Below are 22,309 nucleotides of genomic sequence, written 5' to 3'. Positions count from 1 at the left end.
ACCTAAATGCCCACCAGTGGGTGAATAGATTAAAAAACTGTGGTATATATGCACAATGGAATACTATTTAGCTATATAAAAAAGAAATCCTATCATTTGCAGTAACATGGATGTAACTGGAGACTATAATATTAAGTAAAGATCTCAAATTAAGAACCTAATCCTTCCACCTTAAGACACCAGAAAAAAAAAAATGCAAACTAAATCTAAAAGCAAACAGAAAAAAGGAAATAAAAATTTAAAGAGGAAATTAATGAAATATAGAAGAATCAGGAAAAAAATGAAACCAAACGCTGGTTCTTTGAAAAAAAATTAACAAAATTGACAAACCTTTAACCAAAAAAAAAGGGAAGACTCAAAATAATAGACTAGGAAATGAAAGAGAGCACATTACTAATGACCTTACAGAAATAAAAAAAGACTATAAAGGTAATCTATGAACACTGTATGACAATAAATTAGGAAAGTAAAATGAAATGGAGAAATTCCTACAAAGACAGAGACTACTGAAACCAATGCAAGAAGAAACAGATCTGTATAGACCCACAATCAGGGGAGAAACTGAATTAGCAGTCAGAAAGCAGGCAGGAAACGAAGTATGCCCGGGGTCCTAGGCAGGAGCTGAGGGAAGCCCTCTCCACTTGTAAGCAGGCAAGGAACACACTGAAAACACCATTTTCACATGGGTGGCCTGCCACAGCCAGTGCCACAGTCACAACTGCTGCAAAAGTGGCTCGACACCACAGCGGTAGCTATAGCCAACTGTGCAGGTGGCCCGTCAGACTGCAATGACACAAGAAGAGTCTGCATTGACACAAGAAGAGTCACCAGTAGAGACTGGAAAAAGAAGAGGACGTTTCTCTTCTCAAAGTCCGCTCCAAAGTAACAGAAGTAGAAACTGCTCGACCATGTCCCTGCTTTAATTTCTGATTTTAGTAATTTCATTCTTCTCTATTTTTTTCTTAGTCAGTCTAGATAAAAGTTTGCAAACGTTGTTGATCTTTTTAAACAGTCAACTTTTGGTTTTGTTGATTTTCTCTATCGTTTTTTAATTTCCTATTTCGTATATTTCTGTTATAATCTTTGTTATTTCCTACTTATATTTGCTTTTGATTTAGTTTGCTCTTCTTTTCCTATTTTCTTAAGGTAGAAGTTTCCATTACTGATCTGAGATTTTCATATTTTTAATATAGGTGTTTACAAGTATAAATTTTCCTCTAGCACTGCATGAGCCCTGCATCCTTTAAATTTTCACATGGTACGCTATGATATTTATCTCAAAGTACTCTCTAATTTCTCTGTGATTTTTCTTTTTATCCATTGCTTAGTTAGGAAGAGTGTTGTTTAGTTTCCACACAGTCGTGAATTTTCCAAATTTCCTTCTGTTATTTTGGTCAGAAAACGTATTTACTATGATCTTAGTCATTTTACGTGTATTAAGACTTGTCTTGCGGCCAAAAAAAATCTGAACAGCACAAGCCTAATATTGGGCATTAATCTAATTGTTTTCTGTTAATCTTTTAAAAAGTACATTAAATAGCTCTATTATATCGAAAAAAATTAGTGTAAAATTCTCAATTCTTTTGTTCAGTATTTTTTGGAATATTTCTTTCTTCTCGATACCAATATAAATAAAACTGTTTTTTATTTTTTTAAAAAAGGAAATTGAATTATTAATCAAAATACTACATGAACAGAAAAACCCAGGCCCAGCTGGCTTCACTAGTGAAGTCTACCAAATGTTTAAAGAAGAATTAATACCAATTCTTCACAAACTCCACAAAAGAATAGTAGAGGACAGAACATTTCCCAACTTGTTCTGAGACCAATATTACCCCGACACTAAAATCAGAAAAAGATACCACAAGAAATGTAGAGATAAGTATCTCTTATGAATATGGACACAAAAATCCTCAACAAAATAGCAGCACGCTGATTCTGGCAACCTTTTAAATGAAGCATATACTATGGTCAAATGAGATTTACCCCAGGAATGTAACGTTTGCTTAACATCTGAAAATTAATTAATGTAATAAAATAAAAACCAAAACCCACCAGATGATCATCTCAATAGCTGCAGAAAAAGCTTCTGACAAAATCCAATATCCTTTCATGGTAAAAACACTCAATAAACTAGGAATAGAATCTCCTCAACATGATAAAGGGCTTCTACAAAAGCCCCACAACTGACATCATATTTATTGGTGAAACAGTGGATGCTTTCTCCCTAAGTTTGGGAACAAGACACAGAGATGTCTCTGTTCACCACTTCTCTCAAACATTCTACTTGAGGTACCAGCCAGGGCAATTAGGCAGAAAAGAAATAAATAAGTAAAATGAAAAGATTGAAAGGAAAAGGTAAAAGTATCTGCATTTGCAGATGACATAATCTTGTATATAGAAGATACCAAGGAATCCACTACAAAACTTTCAGAACGAATAATACATTCAGAGCAAGTTGCAGGATATAAGATCAATATCCCCAAATCAATTGTATTTCTATACACTTGCAATGAACAGTACACAAAAGCACACAAAAAGTAAAATACTTAGGAATAAATATAACAAAAGAAGTGCAAAACTTAGGCTGAGAGCGACACTTCACACCCACTAGGATGGGTTTAACAAAAAAGTTGGATAATAATTAAGTGTTGACAGCCTGGGGAGACATCCTCACCCTCAGACGCTGTGGGTGTGAATGCAAGTGGTACAGCAACTTCGGAAAACAGTCTGGCAGTTGTTCACCGGTTAACACAGAGTTAACATAGGACCCAGCAATTCCACTCCTGGTATATTATACCAAGAGAAATGGTAACAAATGTCCATTTGAAAACTCGTACACAAACATTCAAAGCAGAATTTTCATAATTGCCAAAAGGTGAAAACAACCCAAATGTCCATCACCTGATAAATGGATAAACACAGTGTAGTGTATCTATACAATGGAATATCACTGCATAAAAAGAAATGAAGTCCTGATACATGCTTCCACATGAATGAACCTTGAAAACATTAAGTGAAAGACACGAGCCACAAAAGGACAACAATTATCTATGATTCCACCTTTATGAAATGCCCAAAATAGGCAAATAAATAGATCATTGGTTGCTTAGGGCTTGGGATGGTGGGTTTAGCGTGAGAGGAAAGGGATGCGATAGCTTTCAAAGTCTTTAAAACTCTTCAGAGTTCGGAAACGGACTGTGGTGATGGTTGCACATATTTTTGTGAATGTACTAAAAATCAGTAAGTTGTACACTTTTAAATAAAATTGATATAACCAACAATAAAAAGAAAACAAAACTTAAAAAAGACATTTTAAAAATTGCATAAAATACCAAATATTTAAAAATAAATAAAACAAGACATGTAAGAACTTATAGAGAAAATTATAAAACTGAAATACATTAGGGATAACTGAACTGAAGATAAATACAATGTTAACAGAAGACTCAATATAAGAAAGATGTTAATTTCCCACAAATTAATCTCTAGATTAATCAATCTCAATCAAAATTCTAATATATTTGGTGACAGACATTAATAAGCTGATTCTAAAATTTATATGAATGGCAAAAAATTCTTTGAATAAAGATGGAGGACCAGATATGTAGGTATTAGCATTTTTAATGGTTACAGTAATTAAGGCAAGGTGCAGATAGCAAAAGGATAGGCAAAGAGACAAATGGAATGGAATAGAGAGACCAGTAAGAGATCTTTGCAGCACCTGTGGCCAACTGATATATCACAAAGTGGTGCTGCAGATCAGTGGAAAAAATGGATTCTCCAATAAATTGTACTGAGACAACTAGGTATGCATATGTAAAATAAAATAAATTGGGACCTTATGTTATAAACCAAAGTCATTTACAAGTAGATAATACAAAAATGGGACAACAGAACTATAATATTTTTAAAAGATAACTTGGGGAAATATCTTCATGTCCTGGGAAAGCATTCTTAAACAACACACATGTAATAGCACTTATAAGAAGAATGCCTGTTCATCAAACAATACTGACTAAAAAGTCTGACAGCACTAAGTATTGTTGAGGATGCAAAGATCCTCAACTTCATTAAAAATTAGGGAAATGCAAATTAAAACCACAATAAGATTGTGGTTTTACACTCATTAAACTGGCAGAAATAAAAATGTTTAAAATAGTATACTATGTGTTGTAAAGGACATAGAGTGATTATGCAACTCAATGCAACCACTTTGGAAAACCATTTGACATCCATCACCTTTGGGTTTAAGTTGCACATTCCTGATCTACATATAAACTCTTTAGAAAAACTCTTGCACATATGCACCAAGACATTTATGTCAATGTTTAAAATAGCAATATTTGGAATGAAAAGAAAACTTAAAAGTGCCCAAATATCCCCAGGAGAATAGTGTATAATCACACAGTGGACTATCCTTCCCTCCCTTCATGTAGCTATCTATCTATGAAAATAAATGAACCACAGTTCTACATATCAACATGAAGATTCACATGAACATAAGCAAAAGAAGTCACAAAAACACCTGCCGTATGATTCTAGTTATACAGAATGGAAAATAGGTAAAGCGCAATGATTTTGCTTAGAAATGCACTGTGTGTTAGAAATAATATTCAGAAATTTTAATATCAGCACAAATGCTAGTGATGTAGAATAATATACGTATCTTACCAGCCCTCTTAGGAAATCCTGTTGAGGGAATTCTCAACGATGTCATAAAATGCCCATTACACACCTTTTGACCAATAAATTTTACTGTTACAACTGCATATGGAAGACACTGTCTCGGTTTATCTACTGGCCTTGAAAAGGTGTTGTATTCATAGAAGTATACCTGAAAGACAAATAAGAAGAAAAATAATAAGTTTATACTGATTAATCTTGGCAGTCCGAATTGAGCAAGATCATATTTTTAAAAAGTCTATATAACTACATGTTATTTACTTATCTACTTCTACATACATCCTCCCCCTTGCCGTCTACAACCCTAGCTTTTTTGAGGATTTATAAAGTTCCCTTTTTTCCCCACTACATGTTTTTTAATTCATAGGCTACCAATGTCAGCAGAAGCAGACACAATCTGTTTTAAAAGAAAGAGTATTTTTCCATTAAAAGTTCAAATATTTTGCATATGCTCTGAGCCATTATATTGTTATTTTATTTGGCAGCAAAATAATTAGAAAAACAACAATAGCTTAATACATTTTACATGTGGGATCATGTATATACTTCTATATAGAAGATTTATCTTTTTATCAAATATATGATTATATATAATATATATATATATAATTTATCCTCTATAGAAAATTAAAGTTCCACAAACTGTCTAAGCAGAATATGATAAAAGATTATTATTTCACTAACGTAATCTTTTCTTTTTTTCTCCTTTTGCAAAGTACAAAGGATCAATATTGTTTCAAAATAGCCTGATTTTTAAACATTAATATTTTTAATTGATAAATAGTAATTGTGTATATTTGTGGGATACAATGTGCTGTTCTCATGTATACATACAATGTGGAAGGATTAAATGAAATTAATTAATATACCCATCACCTCACTTACACATCAAGTTTTTCTTCTGGCAGCTGACAGGTATGGGGATCTGAATTCTTGACCACGGTGTTATAAATACCACACCCTAACCAACTGAACTAACTGACCAGCCTTACCCATCATTTTTTATGGTGAGACATTTGAATTAACTCTCAACAATTCTGAAATATACAACACATTATTATTAACTATGGTCACCCTGCTCTGCGGACATGTTAAAAAGAGATTGGTATGTTTTGCAAGTTAGAAATTGATCTATGGAACATCTAAATAAAAGCTGCCACCACTCTACTTTGAACAATGTTAAATGTAAATGTGGAACCTTCTTTACTAACATTCCCAGACCACAAATATTAAAACGGCTTTCACTGTTTGTTTATTCAAAGCCATATTATATTAAAGAAATTAAGAGATTTTCATTTAATATTTTGGGAAGTGGTCTTAAGTCTTGTATCATAGAATGTAAAGCATGTGATTTTCAAGTAATCAAATCAACCATAATGTTAACATACCACTGAACCATAGGCTTGTAGCTGAATGGTATCTTTCAGAGAAGGTATACTTCTTGACATGTGGCAGTCAAAATTAGGAGAAGGATCCAAAGAAACTTTGTTTTTATCCATGGAAGGCTGAATTTTCTTAACTCTTCCAAAGAGAACCTAAAAAAGAAAAGAAAAAAAAAAGTCCATAAGAATACACCAAAACACTTTTAAGCACTCACACTTCAAACAGAGGAGTAAGGCTCACACTGTTTTTTAAAGAAGTAGAAATATGAACGGAAAGATAACCCATGTCCCAGATGAAAGGGCTGACTTAACACGGTAATTATGCCAATTCCCCCTCAAATTAAACTCTAAGACTAATTCCAATAAAATTTGCCGAAAATCTACTTTTAGAAATAAGTTTCAATCTAAAAATTTACCTGAAAGATTAAACAAACAAGAACAGCCCCCCAATTAAAAAAAAATCGGTCAGAAACAGAATGATGGAACAGGACAGGTGATTCACAATTCCAGATATTAAAAGAGTTTCAAAAGGATCGTATTACCACAAGAATAGGCAAAGGAAAAAACAAACAAAAAACAGAACACACGCAAAAAGCCCAGAAGCCCACACATATACTAAACATATAGTGTATTATTAAAGGCACCATCTGAAATAAGTGAAGCAAGAAAAGATTGTTCAGTAAACAGTATGGAACAAATAAAAAAAATAAATTCTTTACTTAATCTATAAACCAAAATAAATATCATGCAAGTTAAATACTTAAGTATTCAAAACACAATGAAATATTAGAGAAAGAAACACAAGCAAATATTTATCTAATCTCAAAGTGAGGAGTCTTTTCTCAGAATATGTGCCAACAATCATGAAACCAAATCATATAGATTTCACTATATAATATGCTAAAACTTCTGTACATCAAAAGCAAATGAGCATAAAATTACAAAAACCAAAAGTATGAATAGAATTGACAAAAGATGAGATACAAGAAAGTGCAATGAATATCATGAAAGGTACACATTTTATATAAAGTCAGCAATTCTATCACTATTATTTTAAATAAGTTAATACATTCATTCAAAAATCAAAACAATACTAAGTGTAATGTGGTATCCTGGATTAGATCCTGGAACCAAAAGAAATATGAGTAGAAAAACTGGCGAAAGCTAAATGAAATCCATAGTTTAGTTAAGAGTTGTACCAATGTTACTTTCTCAGTTTTGACAAACATGCCACAGTTATGAAAATGTTAACATTAGAAAAAGCGGGGTAAACTGTGTACATGAACTCTCGTACTAGAGCGTGGTAACTTTTCTGTAAATCTAAAATTATTCCAAAATAAAAGTTCACTAAAAAGATAACATGAAGTGATAAAACATTATACAGGGAAAAAGCCTAACTCTCAAGATACTCTTTACTCGATTGATAATACTCACGGAATCAATCACGAAAAAAAAGGAAAAAAAACGAGTAACTGGCAAAGGCTATTAATAGGCAATTCACTAAATATAAGTAGTCAACAAGTATCTACAATGAAGTTTAACCTCGGGAAACCATAATAAAGAAGAAAACTGAGCCAATGAGGAGAAACAAATGATCACATATTAGACTGGAGAAGATTATTTAAAAAGTGTAATGTACACAATGAGGGTGTGAGATAACAGTCATTTTCATACACTGTGGATGGAAATGTGAATTAGTACAGACTTTCTCAATACAACTAGGCATTACATATCAAAAGCTGTAAAAATGTACATAGCTTTGACTCCTAATTTAACACCTCTGAAGAAACCCATTAATTCTTAGCAAATAATCATGCATGTGTGTAAAAACATACCTACAAGGAGGATCGAAGCAGTATTTAAGAGTGCAAAAACAAAACAAATCCGAAACTAAATAACTTATAATCCACATTACCAAATTTATAGGCAAATATATGGTACAGATTTATAGTGGAATACTATGCAGCCATTCAAAGGATTCTGCAGAAGAACATTTATTTAATGCTATAAAAAAATCTTCACTTTATAATCAGTGAGAAAAGCAAGTTACATAGTATATAAAGCGAGAACAAACTTTAATTTTATTTTTATTTATTTATTTTTTTTTAATTTTTAATTTTTATTTTTTGTGGTTGTTGTTGGGTTTTCGTGACAGGCACTCAGCCAGTGAGTGCACCGGTCATTCCTATATAGGATCCGAACCCGCGGCGGGAGCGTCGCGGCGCTCCCAGCGCCGCACTCTACCGAGTGCGCCACAGGCTCGGCCCCAAACTTTAATTTTAACAATTACACATTCATATCTGTATACATGAGTAGAAGACCATCAAAAAACAAACGAAAAAACCTACTGTGGCTATTAATGAGCTTTTCAGAGTATTTTAGTGTTTTTCAAATTTTCTTAGATCAGTATCTATTACTTTTCAATATAAAAATAAATTATGCTTAATGAAATTGAAAAAAATATATATATTTTAGAAGAGCAACCTGTTTATACTTTGTTTTATACATTACAGTTCCTTAGAAGGAGCCGGCCACTGAGGCATGTTCCTCTTCGGACAGAAGCAGGCTAGAAGTGAAGAGCTGGGACCCTGGGATGCAGACCTGGGGGGCTCACTTCACACTCTCCCCTCCCTACAGCCTGCACGTGGAGGTCTTGAGGCACTCATACTGACCTGGCTGTGTGCTACCTGTCTGTGGCTGTTAGGCACCCATGCTGTGCCCTGCAATGTTGTAATCAAGACCCCCACCCAGATATATATAGACCCAGCTGCTGCTGCAGCTCTGTCTTGTTTCACACTGCAGTTGTCACACACTGCTGTAACAGAATTTTCTATTCTCCTTCTTCCTTTCTGTAATTTTCCACCCTGAGAAAGAGTCATAGCCACATAAGATCATAAGATCACTCCTCTTGCCCTGCTGCAAAAACCCAGAAATGTTATGCTATAAAAATAACAGCCAGACTGCATTTGGGGCTCAGCCATTGGACAACAGTCTGCTGGGCCAATGCCAGCATATCAATAAACTCTGTTTCCTGTTTTAAGCCTCGATGTTTCCTGCTTCTCCCTGAGAGTTCACAGTAACCCACTGCAACAGTCTCACTCCAGCCCTAAAGCTAAGTCTGTTTCCAGACAGAGGCTCCTAGGGTAAAAATCTCAAGTTGAATTCCATGGAGAGTCAGAAGCCATGAATTTGAAAATACCTGAGGTTAAAAAAAAAAGAATTATGTCATATAGATCATTGATTTTATGTGGAAGTAAACTCAAACACATCATCCTAAATTGTCCTTACATAAGTAAGAATCCTGTCAAACTACTGTGATTTTAGTTTTCCTGGCAAAGCTACAATTAACTAAAGAGTAAATCTTAAGTAAATGTGTCTTCTGAAGCTTGAAATTCTACTATGAGATTTATTTTTTTTCAATTTTGAATAGTTTTAGATTTTCGGAAAGGTTGCAAAAGTAGTTCAGAGGTTCATTCTGGGAAGATGGTGGAGTAGAGAGCTCCAGAAATCTGTCTCCCCACGTAGACAATAATTGCACTGGCAGAATTATGTTCCATTCAAAGGAAAAAAATAAACGAACAGAAACTGTCCCTAAAAAGACCTACTGACAGATCTCCTAGATAAAGACCTTAAAAGAACTGTCTTGAAGATGCTCAAAGAACTAAAGATATGAAGAAAGTCAAGAAAACAATGTATGAAAAAACGGAAATATTAATAAAGAGACAGAAAACCTATAAAGAAACCAGAAAGAAATCCTGTAGCTGAAAAGTCCAATAACCAAAATGAAAGACACACTAGAGGGATTCAAAGACAGATTTGAGCAGGCGGAAGAATCAGTGAAGACTGGAAAATGGAAATACTGAGTCTTTGAACAGAAAGAAAAATATTGGAAAAAAGTGAACAGAACCTAAGAGACTTGTCAGGCAACATCAAGGGAACCAACATACGTGCTGTGGGAGTCCAAGAAGAAGAATGGGAGAGAAAAGGTGAGAGAATGTTTAAAGAATTAATGGTTGAAAACTTTCCAAATTTGATGAAAGATACAAACATCGAAGAAGCTTAGTGAACTTCAAGCCGGATGAATGCAAAGAGACTCATAGCCAGACACATTATAATCAAACTGTCAAAAGCCAAGAGAGAAAATTTTGAAAGCATTAAAGAAGCAACTTGTCACATACAAGGGAGCCTCAATAAGATAATGAGCAAATTTCTCATCAGAAACTTTGGAGTCCAGAAGGTAGTGAGATGATATATTCAAAATGCTAAAATTAAAAAAAAAAAATGTCAACCAAGAATCCTATGTCTGGCAAAACTATCCTTCAAAAGTGAAGGAGAAATTACGACATTACCAGATAAACAAAACCATAGGGAGTTTGTTATCACTACACGTGTCCTGTAAGAAAGTTTGTTACCACTATACTACCCTCCCACAGAGAGTCCTGCAGTTGCAATGAAAGGACACTAGACAGTAAGTCGAAATTCTATGACGAAATAAAAATTTCAGTAAAGGTAAATATATGGGCAGTTGTAAAAGTTGTATTATTGTAACAATGCTTTGTAACTCTACTTCTTTCTACATGATATAGGAGACCGATACATTAAAAAAATTATTAGTCTAAAAGCTAATATTGTAATTTTGGTTTGTAACTTTATATTTTGTTTTCTATGTGATTTAAGAGACTGACACATTAAAAAATCATTAGTATATGGTTCTGGACACAATGTGTAATGAAGTAATTTTGTGACATCAACAACTAAAAGTGGGGGCAGAGCTGTTAAAGGGGTAGAGTTTTTATATGTTGTTGAAGTTAAGACAGTATAAACTCAAATTTGAGTGTTACAGCTTTAGGATGTTAAATGTAATCCCCATGGTAACCACAAAGAAATTAGCTGAAGAATATAAACAAAAGGAAATGAGAAGGGAATTTAAATCCTTCACTACAAAAAAATTAAACACAAAAGAAGATGCATTACTGGAAATGAGAGACAAAATGCTATAAAGTATATTGAAAACAAGTAGCAAAAAGATAGAAGTCCTTCCATAATAGTAATTACTTTAAATGGAAATGGATTAAACTCTCCAATCAAAAGACAGAGATTGGCAGAATGAGTAATAAAACATGGTAAGAGACTCACTTTAGATCCAAAGACACAAAGAGGCTGAAAGTGAAAGGATGTAAAATAGTAACTGAAAGAGAGCAAGGTTGGCTATACTAGTCACAGACAAAACAGACTTTAAATCAAAAATGGTAACAAGAGCGAAGAAGGACATTATGCATTAATAAAAGTTCCAACATGCAAGAAGATATAACAATTATAAACCTTTACACACCTCATAACAGATGATCAAGATATATAAAGCAAAACATTGATAGAATTGAAGGGAGAAACAGTTCTACGGTAACAATTAGAGATTTCAATTACCCCTTTCTCAATAATGGATAGAACAACCAGACAGAAGATCACTAAGGAAAGAGAAGACTTGAACAATACAATAAACCAACTAGATCTAACAGACATATATACAACACTCTACCTAACAACAGCATACACATTCTTCTCAAGTGCACATAGGACATTTTCCAGAATAGACCAATTTGGCCACCAACTGAGTCTCAACAGATTTAAAAAGATAGATAACATATAAATTATATTCTCTGACCACAATGCAATGAAGACAGAGATCAATAACAGAAGGAAAACTGGAAAATTCACAAATCTTTGGAAATTAAACAGTACACTCTTAAGCAACCAATTGATAAAAGAAGAACTCACAAGGGAAATTTAAAAAATACTTAGACATGAATAAAAAAATGCCATAGCTTATGGGGCACAGTAAAAGCAGTGCTATTGGTGAAATTTGTATCCATACATGCTTACATTAAAAACAATGAAGATCTCAAATCAACAACCTAACTTTACAATTCAAGAAACCAGAAGAATAAACTTTAACCCAAAGTTAGCAGAAGGAAGGAAATAATAAACGTCAGATCAGAGATAAACAAAACAGAAAATGGGGAAAAAAATCAACAAAACCGAAAAGTTGGTTCTTCAGAAAGACCAACAAAATTGACAAACCTTTAGCTAATGGACTAAGAAAATGACTGACGATTCAACTTAGAAAAGAAATGAAAGTGAGTATTTTACCACTGATTCTACAGAAATCAAAAGGATTGCAAGAGAGTACTAGGAGCAACTGTATACCAAAAAATTGGATAACCTACATGAAATGGAGAAATTCCTAGAAACACAAAACCTACCAAGACTGAACCATGAAGAAATAGTAAATGTGAATAGACCTATAACTAGTAAGGATACTGAGTCACTAATCAAAAATCTCCTGACAAAGAAAAGCCCTTGAACTAGTATCTTCACTGGAGAATTCTACCAAACATTTAAAGAACAGTAATTCTTCTCAAACTTTTTCCCAAAAATTTAAGAGTGGGGAGTATTCTCTAACTGATTCTGAGAGGCCAGCATTACAAAAACAATAAAAACAAGCGTTGGTAAGGATGTGGAGAAATTAAAACCCCTGCGCACACTTGGTGGGAATGTAAAATGGTATGGCGCTGTGGAAAAACATATATGGCAGTTCCTTAAAAGTTTTAAAATAGAACTACCATATGATCCAGCAATTCCTATTCTGGGTGTATTAAAAAGAATTAAATGCAGGGTCTCCCAGAGATATATGGTAGTCTTGGTATACCCATATTTAAAGCAGCATTATTTGCAATGGTCAAAACTTGGAAGCCACCCTAGTATCCATTGACAGATAAATGGATAAGCAAAATGTGGTATGCACGTTCAATGGAATAATATTCAGCCTCAAGCAGGAAATTCTACAACATGGATGAATACTGAATTATGCTAAGTGAAATAAGCAAGTTACAAAAAGACAAATACTGTATGATTCCACTTATATGAGGTACTTAGAGTAGTCAAAATCATAGAGACAGGAAGTAGGATGGTGGCTGCCAGGGGCTGGAGAGAAGGGTGGTTATTGTTTAATGCATATAGAGTTTCAGTTTGCAAGATGAAAAGAGTTCTAGAGATGCATGGTATTGATGACTGCACAACAATATAAATGTACTCAATCCAATGAACTGTACACTTAAACACTGGTAAGTTAGTAGATTTGGTCATGTGCATTTTATCATAATAAAAATATTTCAAAGAAATACACACTTACTATGAGATATTTGGAAAATATTAATTTGAAAAACTAGAAAGAACAGAAAACACTCCATATTGTCATGATTCAAAGATTATCACTGATATCCACTGAGAGCATTTCTTTCTAGTTGTTCCTTAATCATTTTGACAATATCACATATATGTTACTATTTTTGCTGGCTGGTACAAGGATCAAATCCCGGACCTTGATGTTATCAGCAGCATGCTCTGACCAAGTGAGTTAACCGGCCAGCTCTTTATATAATATTTTTTTAACTTAATTTTTTGAAAAATTTAACATGATTGCATAAACGTTTTCCCATGTCTTTAAAAACTCTCTGTAAACCTAACTGCAACAGATGCATCATATTCCAGAGAGAGGACATATGATAACTTCACTATGCACTATTGTTGGACATTTACATAAGAGCTATTTTCTTCTATACTAAACAATGGTTTGATACACACCTACAAAAAAATAGTTCCGAGGTCTCATATACCCTGTATTCAGCTTTTCCTAAAGTTAACATCCCACATAAACGTGGCACAGTTATATAAATTAAGAAATTAACATTGGTATAATACTTTTAACTAAAATAAACTGTAAGAGTTTCATAACTTTAACTTAAGCCACTGTTATTGTGATACAATGTTTCAGAGGAGGACACTTAAAACACTATGGTATTATTTGTGGCATGAACAGAAAAGAGAAAGAAAAGAGGGTCAATCAAGACAGAAAAAGATATTATACACTGGGAAGACAAAGATGATGAAAGCTGCTTTTGCTTACCTGAAGTTCTGCTCTTCCTACCATGAGTCAGAAATAGGGGAAAATTTTGAGTGATAATGATGACAAAAATAATAATTATTATTATTGCTATTTATTTTATGTAATGCGATTTTAAAACACTAATTTACATTGAGAGAAAAATATATTTAGGTCAATTTAAAGAAAACAGTACATATATTTAGTAATTGTTGTACGCTACCTACCTTAAAAATGACAATACTTTCTACAGTGGTATTTCGACAGTGATGAGCATAATTCAAGGCAACATCAACATGTCTAAATATATAAATTCCAAGAAGAGGATTTCCTAATATCTTCAATGAAGATGCTTTGGTGCTTATCCCATTCTGATATATCTCTGCCACATCACTGTGAGGAAGTGCTAAAAAGCAGAAATGCTCTTCAAGTTCTCTGCCACATCTTCCACTCTCACGCATCTCTGATCTAAAGCAAAACAAATAATGTGTAAATTTAAATAACAATACCAACACAATTTTCAAGAAGATAAATATTTCAGATTACCATAGTTAGAGAGTAAGAAACATGTTGATGATATTCGATATTCAGAGGTGTCACTACCCTATGATGATAAGTTAGGCTGAGGAATGAATTCAAGATTACTTATTCAGGATTTATGAACCACATGTTGCACAGGCCAGTGATAGTAAGAGCTAACATTTCTTGAATGCTGCTAAGGTATCCAGTACAAAATCTAAAGCTTTTCATGCATTTTGTCCTTTCCTTCTCATTTCCCCCAAGAAGTTATTATTATTATTATTGTACTTGTTACACGCATTTTGAAAATAAAAAAATGAGTTCAGAAAGTTAAACTCTGCCAAAGTAGCAAGGTGACAGAGTTGGAATGAATTACACGTGCCAACTCTCGTCTGTGACGTTTCAGAGCTCAAGTTCTTGCTAATTGTGTTATGGAGGGAAGAACATCAATTTTATAAATTATAACTCTATCTCTATATCTACATTGATCCAAATACATACATACACGGTCATTTATCAGGATATTCTCCATTCTTCAGAGATCTAGATAACAGCTGAAACGAACAAGCTATCTTAGTAGTAAGAAAATTATGACTCATCCTCAGAAAAGATTGTAGTCTGAAGTACAGATACTTCTGATTCTACTACTTCCATAACAAGACCCATTTCAACATACAAAACATATACCCCTCCCCGCAAACTGGCAGATTAGATAGCGTGTTCTACATGGCTTGCTCAGGAGTAGAAGTGGCAGCAGCAAGTGCCACACCAGGTAGTACAACAGAGAGGTTCAGACACTAGGACAGAAATGTGATTCCAAATGATTATCCGCAATGGGGAACCTACAGAACCTAGCAAAGGAATATCTATACCACAAAAGGAAACTGTTCTTGAAAACCACATGCTTCTAACATTTATTTCTTAGAACACAACTCACAGAATTTGTATAAGGTATACTGTGAACATAAGCATATTAACATTTATTTTTTTGCAAGAATGACATCTTTAACAGTAGTCAGGATCACAAAACACATGGCAACAGCTACAGGCCACACTGACTGATTAGATCACGACCACTTTTCTCCTAGTTCCCGGAAATGTCAATCTTATCTTTTAAATGCACATGTCCGTATTTCCTGCTCTTGCTTTCATCTTGATGTCAGTAGATTCTGTGAACCACTAAGAGCTCCATGTTGACTGTTAAGGTTTACTTCTCACAGGAGAATTATAATGCTTTGCCCCATTTTTCTGATTTCTCAATTAGTTTTTACTGGGATTTGGGAAAACATTAAATTTCTGAGCAATGCCTACAAGGAATTCCCATTTAGGAACACTAACAACAATAGCACAAAAGACAGGAAAGAGGGAAGACATCGAAGTATACTGCTGTTGTAAGGTTCTTACACTGCACATAAACATAACATTTTTTGAAAACACATTGTTATAAATTAAGATGTATAACATTAAGTCCTAGACAGCAGGGTTTTTCAACAGTGGCACCACTAACATTTTGGGCCACATTCTTTGTTTTATACCTAGTTACTTTGCTGGCTAAACACGATATCATCCAAAGGGATTCCATGGAATGAAAAAATATATAACTTAATAAAAGTCTGACTCAGGGCTACAAAAACCACTGTAGATTAAAGTAGAAAATATTCCCTTGAGTTTTGTATTGGTAATAATACTGATAAAAAACTCAGGCCTAAATATGATTTAGATAATAAAAACGACCAATTACGAATTAGCTTTTAGATCTATTTCTGGCTCTAAAAAGTTGTGTAGAAGTTTGGCTTTGCAACATTCATCAGACACCAGGATCTATGTCACAATGTTAAATGAGAGAAGCTCTGAGTCTCAAGATTTCCATTTCAGAGGCTGGAGGTAAAATGAACCTGAATAGCCTTTTGTGTGTATAACAACATGTAATCAGATAATATAAAGATCTAGCATTTGCAAGGTGCTCTATTACCAAAAGACACTAATAAGCATCACATTCCATGCTAAAAAGGATATTCATATTAGCTTGAATATTTTTAAAAACATAAGAGTTAATAATAATTTTTAAGAAATGTTTTCCCATCTTTTGATGTAAAACATAATGAAGAATAGGTGTCAAAATCTGTCCAACCTTGAACCTTACACATTGTTTAAGCTCTGGAACATAAAGCTCAAAATGAACCCAGGAACCAAATATTAAAATCTGTAGTTGTATTCTTATTTGTGGGTTTGTCATTTTTGTCATCATTATTATTGTTATTATTATTTTTTTATCTTACAAATAACAGCAACCTATTTCTCACTCTTTTGGTGGCTGGAAGTCCAAAATCAAGGCATCGTTTCTTGAGTGTCTGTTCCTCATAGCACCTTCTCATTGTGTCCTCATATAGCAGAAGGCTATTTTTTAAATTACTATTTTTTTAAATATTAAGTAAATAAATGTTAAAGACTTAGATAAGAAAACTTATATTGATAGAAAATTATAGAAGTTAATATAGCACAATTAAGGAGCGAAGGTAGAAACAGAATTGGAATCTTGTATCTCTCTCTGAAGAACTTGAAATTTTAATTAACTCCGCACTACTATGCTGTCTCCCTAATGAAACCAACTATGACAGAGTGAAGGTGTAAGTGACTCAGATGAAATGCTTATGTCATAGTTAATTACATCTTCCAGAATAGATTCCTAGATAACCTGCATAGAGTAGGTAATCAATAATTTGTTGTTGAGTAAATGAAACACTGAGAAGCATGGAAGGATTCCATCTCCAAGTTTAACTGGAAACAAAAGTACACACAAGGTATTTAGCTACTGCGGGTGACTAAAGGAAAGAATGAAAGTTTTCAAGTAAGTATGTTTTTTAGAACATAGTTAAAGAAAATGAGGCTAATTCTTTGGAGAGCTTGAAAGGGAACTTAGTAGTTTTCAAACCCAGCAGATTGCTAGTGGTAAGCACTCATTGACTAGCTGGCCCAAAGTGCAATATAAGAAACGAAAAGTAGACAACTAAGAGAAACTGGGATTCAACAAACTCACACAAGTCCAGAGATGAGGCAGTGTGTTAGTTTTCGATTGCTGCTGTAAAAAATGACCACGAACTTAGTGGATTAAAAAGTGTATACTTATTATCTTACAGTCATGCAGGTATTAAGTCCAACATGGGTCTCATGGGGCTAAAATCAAGGCTTCATCTGGACTGTGTTCCCCTTTGAGGTCTTAGGGGAGGATCCCTTTCCTCGTTGGCAGAATTTAACTATTACCAGTTGTAAGACTGAGGTCCCCATTTCCTTGCTGGCTGTTAGCTGAGGGTCCTCTCAGCTTCTAGAATTTACCCACATCCCTTTGCTCATAATCCCCTTCTTCCATCTGCAAAGGCAGTTTGAGTTCCTCTCAAATCTCTTTCTTTCATCTCCTCTCTCTGATCCACTCTTCTGCCTCCCTCTTCTATTTATGAAAGCTTATGTGGTTAAACTGTGTCCACTCAGATACCCAGAATAGTCACGCATCTCAAGGTCTGTGATCTCAGTCATATCTGCAAGCTCTTTTTACCATGTAAACTAACATTCATAGGTTCTGGGGATTAGGACTTGGGTATCTTCGGGGGAGCATTATGCTGCTTACCACAGGCAGATTCCAAACTTACTCAGTCCTTCAACGATAATAGTAACACATTTTTATTCCTGACTCTCCACTATACTGTCTACAGTTTTTTCTTTATCCATGTTTGGCTCCCCTCATAGTCGTAAGAGTGCTGCAACTAGGCTTACTGGCTTTCTTGCTCATAGCCCCCAGGAGAGACAGAGACTTCACTTTCCAGGATTTCCAAGTAAGTCTCATGCTGTCTTCTATGGAACTATATTGACTAGGCTTGTGCATCAGGAAACCAATAAAGCAAGGGGAATGGGGCAAAGAATGGCTTAAACTAATTATGTCAGATGATCTAGAACTGTTAGGAAAAAACTGCAGTCTATTATGGTCTACTCATTTGGCTACCCTTTATATACACCCTTCTTCTAATACATTAAACCTTTTAAAAATGCTCATGCCCACACAAAGCACTTTCAATCCCAACTCCCAAGAAGGGAACAACCCAAAGTCTCATGTAATTACTACATCAAACTCCAAGTCCATGATGTGAGTGATGTGCCTTCATTTCTAACAGATCTCGATACAGATCTCTATAATCAACATCCATTTAGGCAACATATGGCTAAAACAGTTAATTTATCTACATCCAGAATACACTAGTGTGGAAAAAACAGGATGACCACAATTAAATTCAGAAAAGAGAAGAATGACACAACAAATGGTCACTCTTAACTGGTCCTTAGTACAAAGTATATCTATGCAAAAAGAAGTAGCTGGGATTCCTTACTCTCAAAATTCAAAAGGCGATTAACCATAGCAAGAGATCTTGTTTAGACAATGGCTGAGACTAAGAATTTCTATCTCCTGGCAACAAGCCTCTGAGATCTTCTCATCACACAAGTCCCAGAATCTACAACGGCCTTTAATTACTGGGTTTCAATTTGAAACTATCCGTTTCTTCCTCCCAGATGGCATTTAAAATATATATTTATTTTTTAATAGTTCAATTGACCAGGTAGAAAATATTGAAAAGGAAGTATTTGGGGAAGATTTAAGGCAACAGATTAGTGCTTTGCCACACATACTTATCTCCTATTAAATCTCGTTCCTTATAAATCCATATTCGCACTACGTAAAAGAGGAATTCTCTACTTCAAGCTAATCTTACAAAGCTGAACTGTGTGAAGCTAACCCACAAACAGAAAGAACCTCTTTTTTAAAAAACTCAAATCTGCATTTTCTATGGTTTTTAACAAATGATCTTTCTTGGGTCTAACCAGGAAATGGTCAAGGCGCTCTAATATCTTTGTTTTTTTGGACAATTTCCCTCAAATCTACAGGCACATGAAATACTCTGTCTTTGCCCCAAGGTAGAAAGTATCACCAACCTCCAATATGGGAATAGTGGGGGTCCTGATTGCCCTCTTCACCTGAATTAAATCCTTAATTTTAGAATCTCTTACGTGTTAAGTATCCCTTTACCAGGACCAAATTCAGTTCCAGTTGGAATACCATGACTTCAAGTACAGAAACCCATTCAAACTGGCTTAAAAATAAGTTAACTTCTCATAACAAGAAGTTCAGAAACCAGGCAACATTTATCAGGATTGATTGATTCCGTGACTCAGGGGATCCAGGTTTTTCTCATCTCTTTGCTCTGCCGTCCTTAGTGTTAAAGTCACCCTAACACTAATCTCATTATTATCCCAGGAATGCTGCTACCAGTAGCCGGAAAAACATGCTTCCTTGTTCACATCAGATTGGTCTCTCTTTCCCAGAGACCCCAAGCCAATGTTTCCTCAGTGTGTCCCTGGTCCAAACTGTTTTAGTTCAACATATCCTTGGAAGTAATCATTGATAAAGTGGATGAAATTAACCATGGAGAGTTCAGACTACACATCTGCGGTGGAATATAAATTGAGACATTAAGTACAAATTCAATCACAGCATTGACTGGGTACTGACAGTGTTTAAAATGATAATCTTTCGCATAAATTTGAAATGTTTAAAAGTTATCTTAAAACAAAACCCAAAACGGCCAAACTGATACACTTAGGGCAATAGACTTAATGGGTAAGAGAGAAACTACATTTAATTCCTCTTAAGACCAGCTCAAGTTTCTTAACTCTGTGAAACATCTCTCAGGAAGAATAATCAATCCCTCATCTGTACACCTGTATCTTTATTATAACATTATATTATATTTAGCTATGTGTCTTCTCTAATAGAATGTGAACCTTTTACGGCTGAGGAGAAAACTTGATTCATTTTTTCCTGAGAGTATCAAATGTAATATCTGACACAGTAGGCACTCAAATGTTTAATGAATGATCAAATACATAGATGTTTAGATTATTTGTTTTTGCTGATTTTACACTTAAGAAGTAGACAAGAAGTGGAGACTGGTGTCTTTTTGGAGCCACCTGCTTTTCCTGATACTGTAGATTTATAAACTTACTTCCTCTAAGGGGAGTGATGAAAATAAAAACCAGAGGCATCAACGTTATCAATACTTTCTCTCTTCATATCCCCATTTTATTATTCTCTTCTGCTAACCACTCTGTTTATTTTTATTCTTCATTTCTGGCTGTGCCTTAATGTTCCTTAAGGGTACTTCTTAGCATCACTGATTTTTTAAAATGACATAAAAGTTTAACTTAATTTGACATTTAAGCACCCAATTTGTTGCCAGACTCACATTTATGGACACACAAAAAAATAAAACTCACAATATATTGCGGGAACAAGACGCAAACCAATACATTGTGGTACGTCTTACAAAAATGAGTATAAAGTACTATGGGAAACAAATGAGTTTTTGTCTAATTTGGCAAATACCAAATAAAACAATAAATCCTATACTTGTTGGTCATTTAGAAAGTTCTAACATGTCCTGTATCATTGGGTAGTTGTTCTAACTTTTCTGTAACACTAACAGGGAGAAATAACTGGTTGAAAGGACAAAATTTTAAATGTCTAAAAGAACCAGAAGCAAGAAACAATACCAGGAATTCATTTTTTGGTCAATCTGTTCTTTGTATCTGGAAGCGGCAGGACATATGCAGTCCATTCAATCCTCACTCAAAGCTGTGGTTTTTAGAGGGAAAAGAATATACCACAACTTATTCTGTCATTCCCACCAATTCCAAATCTCCAAAGTGACGTCAAGTGGGGCAGTATGTTTGAGTCAAGAGGAATGGGATTCTACAAGAACAGCAAAAAAGAAACCAAAACATTCCAAAATGAATCTACCAAGCCATAGTTAGGTTTGAAGTTAAAGAGGGCAATATGGTAAGTAGGTGAGTTCAGAAAATGAAAATGCTAAAATAAGCTATGCTCACACCACATCAATACTTATACATACAAAATATTTACAATGAGAACTTTGCATATGATCTTATTCTTTCTTATCAAGATAACAATCATGTGTTCTGCCTTCCCAAAAAGCTGAGGGGACACTTTAAAAAACTGAGCCTCAGAACCAGTGGCGTCAGCCCAGACAGATGGTTCTAGTGGATCAGGTGGAAACAGCCCGACTCCATCCCCCCCAAATTAAAACGTCAACTCAGTTTCCAATGGATTGTGTCAAGAGTAAAAAAATTACTTTCTGATTATCTTAACTGCTCTTTTGTATTACACAGGAGGTTCATGGTATCTTGAAAACGGCTGCTTAATAAAAATATGCTGATCCATGCTTCTGGAAAATTTATCAAGACTAGAAAATTAGAAGGAGATGTCTGAAATCTAACTACATTAATGTGTAAAACTTACTAAGTAATCAGACCTCAAACTTACCTTTTCAATATTACTAAAGGCTAAGAGAAGGTAACAAAATAATGATCTGTACTTATTTTCTCAGTAATCCTTAGTAAATCTCAAATGGTAGAAATCAATTAGCATAAGACTCCATATTAAAAACAAACAAAACAAAATCTCGAACTTATCTAAGTCATAATAACTTACCTCTTAGTAATAAAATTTTTTTCCAGGTCCTCATTGTGAACCAGATTCGTATTCCCAAACTGCCATGACAACTGTAGATCACGGCTTACATCAAGCCTGCACTGGTTAAGAGTGTCATGTATGAACCTGTACTCTCTAGTATTGGAGCAACAAAGTGACAAGTAAACTAAAGATAAAGAAAAGAGAATGTAGTTATTTGTATTTAAAACAACATTACTGTTCATCAGTACA

The 22,309-nt window shown here is 34.3% G+C and overlaps 1 pseudogene; it reads right to left on the bottom strand.

The window, feature by feature from the left end:
- Positions 1–22,309, bottom strand: part of LOC134366592 (testis-expressed protein 15-like) — a 50,673-nt pseudogene that overhangs the window by 18,257 nt on the left and 10,107 nt on the right.

This window comes from Cynocephalus volans, chromosome X (genome assembly GCF_027409185.1).
Source record: "Cynocephalus volans isolate mCynVol1 chromosome X, mCynVol1.pri, whole genome shotgun sequence".
Taxonomy (NCBI): domain Eukaryota; kingdom Metazoa; phylum Chordata; class Mammalia; order Dermoptera; family Cynocephalidae; genus Cynocephalus; species Cynocephalus volans.
This window is presented reverse-complemented; position numbering and strand designations above follow the sequence as displayed.